Source organism: Octopus bimaculoides, chromosome 2, assembly GCF_046866305.1.
Source record: "Octopus bimaculoides isolate indiv1 chromosome 2, ASM4686630v1, whole genome shotgun sequence".
Taxonomy (NCBI): domain Eukaryota; kingdom Metazoa; phylum Mollusca; class Cephalopoda; order Octopoda; family Octopodidae; genus Octopus; species Octopus bimaculoides.
In genome coordinates, this window is record NC_142929.1 from 105,937,735 (window position 1) to 105,942,582 (window position 4,848).

General features: G+C 31.1%; 1 protein-coding gene across 3 annotated transcripts in view; it reads left to right on the forward strand.

The window, feature by feature from the left end:
• The first annotated feature begins 4,202 nt into the window (after positions 1–4,202).
• The window catches only part of LOC106882517 (uncharacterized), a 21,616-nt gene continuing 20,970 nt past the window's right edge, over positions 4,203–4,848 (forward strand). The window contains exon 1 of one of the 3 annotated variants that reach the window (XM_014933222.3): positions 4,203–4,339. The gene's annotated coding sequence lies outside the window, so the exon portion shown is untranslated. Of the gene's footprint in view, positions 4,340–4,777 lie in introns of those variants that run through there. The other 2 variants (XM_014933223.3, XM_014933221.3) reach the window with 2 other exon arrangements.

Sequence of the window (4,848 nt, forward strand, 5' to 3'; positions counted from 1 at the left end):
TTCCTTTGTATTATTTTATTTACTAAAGGAAACATTTCAAAATACCATATCTAGTTTTTCTTTTCTATACCACTATTTTTTCCTGAAATGTTGTTAGTTTAACTACAGATTTGAGAATACCGTTGTTTCAACTATGCATGTTCAGGTTGCTAAGGTACTCAAATATGCTTGTAAATAATTTTGAGTCAGAAATCATCCCAAATTCACATTGAAGATATTCATAAAAGTGTTTATGATTTACTTCTTCAAATAATGCAAGTTCTCAGGATTCCTGTGCACAGTAGAACACTTACCCTCTTGACAGCCATCGTATTTCTATATTCAAAGGTAAGCATCTGCACTGCAAACTTATGTGAATATAAATGCTTTCAAACAAATGTCTTGAATTGTCTGCTTTTAATAAAATTAACCACTTTAACAATTTAATTTAAAATATGTTTCAACACAACTTGCAATGTTTTTGCAATCAAGCTTCTCTATATAGAAAGCAAAGAGTTATAACAGCCCTCAGATTTAACAGCTTTACAAGTTATATTAGTCTCTTCATACAGCCTACCACAGTGGGGAACTCCACCAATACAAATATCAAGACATTACTTCCATGTAAATTCACATTTTCCTAAGTAGTTATTTAAAGTATGGAAGTGTCGTCATCTTTTGTAGTACTAAGTACTTATTTGCAACAAAAAACTGATTTGTTCTTTGATCATTGATAGACATAATGCCAATTGCTGCAATGTGTTAGTAATTTCTGTTAACTCATCAACTTGAAGGCAAAATTTCAATATTGAAGATTATCATGTCATACATTTTCCTCAATGTCAGCTGACAATTCTAAAATGTGCCTATGAATTATTATAAATTTGAGAAAATAATTTTATTTATTGCTTATTGTGTTTAATCTTGCAGTGTTTTCTTTCTGCAAACAGACAAAATAAATTACTCTCCCAAAATGTATAAGACTTTATTTTGAGGACAACCATTTCAGATATTTCTTAAAGAAATAATTTTAGCATTTTCATAAATAATTATTTTAAGACTACTTATCTGCTTTGTTTACTGTTCTGACAACCTTTTATGAAATATGATTCTTTTCCTTTAAAATAGGAGTGTTTAGTTTTGAAATGCTTTTTTAATTGCTTAGAAGCATCAGTTTATCATTTTCTAGCTAAATACAAATCACAGTGGTAAAGGCTGAACTTCATTTGCAATATGATAAAAACTAAAGTTTAAATTGCTTTTGCAATTAGGTTGAGTTTTAAGATTATGGCCATGGGAATTAGCTGCATTTAAAGCAAGCTCATTGTTTGATTCATACTCATCACACTATATTATTTAGAAATATATACTAGGTGTTATCAGAGAGTTTCTAAACTGCATAAGTTGTTGCCAATCAATGCTTATTTGTAACCACCCTACCATGTCAGTTTACAAATAGGTATCATGCTATCTATTTCTGTTCAATTATTGACTTTTGTAACATTGTGCTAAAATGGCTCTATGAATCTTATGATAGCTAACAAATTTGAGCAGTATATCTGCATCAGTTTTTGTACAAAACTGTGGGGTTTCACAGCTAATAAATTATGTGTGTGTGTGTATGTGTGTTTAACCTCTATATACAGTTTCAGCTGTGAAACATTCCCTTGTTCAGCTGCTTACTGGTGATCACAATGATTTCGGAACCTTCCAATAGTATTTCTTCCTCCAGCAGTGCAAAGCAACTTATTGCCACCAAGTGAAAGCCCAAATTTTTTTCTGTCCTATATCATAACATTTTTTATGATGTCCACATATCTCTGTAATATGGGGGTCACTAAGAAAATTGGTGCAAACAAATGGTTTATAAAAGCCATGCAAACTATATACAGAGGTACGGTCAGCAAGGTGAGGGTTACCAACAAGTTCAGTAAGGAATTAAACATACCAATAATTGTTCTTAACCACTTAGTTTTCAGCCTATTCTTGCATATTATAGTCCTCTAGTCTTCTAGTCAACAATAAAGAATCTCAAGACTGTGCATGTGTTTTATTGATAATCACCAATCAGTAACAAGTATGGCTGTGTTATTAAGAAACTATTTTTGACTAAGAGGTTTTAGTCCCGCTGTACAGCATCTTAGACAAATGTTTTCTACAATAGCTTTGAGTCAACAATAGTCTCAAGTCAACCATAGCCTCAATCAACTATTGCTTTGGGTCAACCATAACCTCAAGTCAACCAGATTTTCAGGTCAACCATTGCTTTGGATCAATCAGCCTTGTAAGAGAAACTTGACAGCTGTAAACTTTGTGAAAGTTTGTTGGAGGAACTGTTTCTGTTCTTAGATAGTTGTCTTAAATTGTCACCCTGCTTAACACCACTACCTTGTCTTTGGGTGCCTTTAGCAAAGCCCTGATCTAATAGTGAGGTCATTCATTCTTTGAAATGTCAGAGGCCCTAAAAAAGGATGAGACATGTCATTGCTCCTCCAACCCAGTATTAAAGTAAATATTCTAAACATGTTATCGAAAGAGCAGCTTACACTGTAAATTGGACCAACTTTCTCTTCAAAGATACTCAAATGACTAACTAAGGGAAGATAAAATTTAAATTTATAATAATGGTTTCAAATTTTTCCACAAGGGCAGCAATTTGTGGGGGGAGGAATGAGTCGATTACATCAACCCCAGTGTTTAACTGGTACTTATTTTATCAACCCTGAATGGATGAAAGGCAAAGTTGACCACGGCAGAATTTGAACTCAGAAAGGAGCAACAGGCAAAATACCACTAAGCATTTTGTCCAGCATGCTAATGATTCTGCCAGCTCACTGCCTAAAGTTAATAATAACAATGATAATAATAATAATAATAATGATAATAATTCAAAATTTTCTGGGATTTTCCTATCCAAACAGATAAGAAGCTAAAATATAACCGACCAGACATAACAATAATAGACAAAGTAACTTGAAGCTGCTTACTAATTGATACATCATGCCCATTTGATTCTAAGATTGTAAAGAAAAAGAATGAAAAACAATATATATATATAATCCCTTCAAATTTGAAATTGCAATAATCTGGTGTATGAAAACTGTAAATACAGATATAGACAGATGGTTGAAGGAGATTGGAATAGGGTATCTTGTAAAGCTTCTACAGAAAGTTTGCCTTTTAGGGACAGGAAAGATTATCAAGAGGGTCTTAAGCACTTAAAAGATTATTGAAAGCCTAAGGTTAAAGGTAGTGGATACCTAAGGTTAAACGTAGTAACCCATTACCCACATAAATTATACCAGAAATCAGAATGAACCTGAGTCAAATCAATAATAATAATGTTCTTGAATAGGGCACTGTTAATATTTGAAATAATCAAACTCTGAATATTTGCAAAGACTATTACTACAATGTGTACAAGCCCATCTCAACCATATATAAGGCCAGACAAAACAGATAAATGTTCAAGGTATGAGGAAGAGGCATGCTTCAGTAGGTTCTGGTGAACCTTGTGGTGTGCAATCAATTGAGGCACTTGGTATTGAATTGATGTTTTTCTTCTTCCTTTTTTTTCTTTCTTTCTTCCTCTTTTTCTTTCTTTCTTCCTCGTTTTCTTTTTTCTCTTTTTCTTTCTTTCTTCGCTCATGTTTGTGTTTTCTTCAGTTTTGGATTTGCATTTTAATGTGGCTTTGTATAGTATATGTATCATACATGTTATAATCCAATAAAATATGTAATTGTTTCATTTATAAATAAATCATCATTTTACACGAAGAACAAGAATATAAAAGCAGTTTCAAGAATTACTTTTTTTCAGAATTCGGGGATAATTTTAAAAACGGTATTAACTAGTAAGATCTTCAGTACATTTATCATTTTAAATTTTATTGTATTCTAAGTTATTTTAAGCCAATTGAAAGAGACTACTAAATAATCGCAACCTAAGGAAAACAAATTTTAAATTATCTTTTCAAATTTTTAAACAAGTGAAACAGTTGTATATAATTAATAACTAATATAAACCAAAGGATATATTACTTGTAAATTTAAGAATTTACAAAATATTAATTCTGATTTCACTTACTCTAAAACGTAAGATCGCCTTAATTTTTCAATAATTTAATCTTTTATTTTTTATTTTTATCCATCTATCTTTTCGTGCTCAAATAAAGATTAAAAAGAAATCTTAAATATGAGGAATCAACATTTTGTTGCTTCACGTTAAGTTGAGAGTTATCTACCCTTATCCTACTGCGCATGATATTGTTGATAGGTGACGCCATCATAGTGATAGTTTACACTTCCGTCGTTTACCTTAACTACTGTCCTCGTGAAACTATGTCAATCAATCGACGAGGTCTGTCATATTTTAAAACATTATCCACCCCCACTCGTTATGTTTGTTGAGCTTTTTCTTTTTGCACACTTTTACCTGTTTATCTTTTTCACACTTTTCAATCATGTTTTTTCCTTCTATGTTTCGTCATTAAAGTCGTCATTGTGCATTCATATATATATATATATATATATATATATATATATATATATATATATATATATATAGTTTCTTCTAAAATTAAGAATATGTACCTCATTGTTTTGATTTTCGCTGTTCTTCCACGTGACGATTTGTTTTCTGATATTTTTAATTTTTTTTTTTTAATTTACCTGACTTGGCGAATTTTATAGAAATATTCTTTAAATTGTCAATTCAAATTATTATTGTCTCACTTTCTTTCAGAGCGCGCTATCCTAAAACTATTTCTCCTAACTTTGTAGTTATTTTCTCCTCCTACTACGTTTTATGTCATTGGCGTTTTGTTTGTTTACAACAACTGTTTTGTGTAGTTTCTGTTACTAAGACGT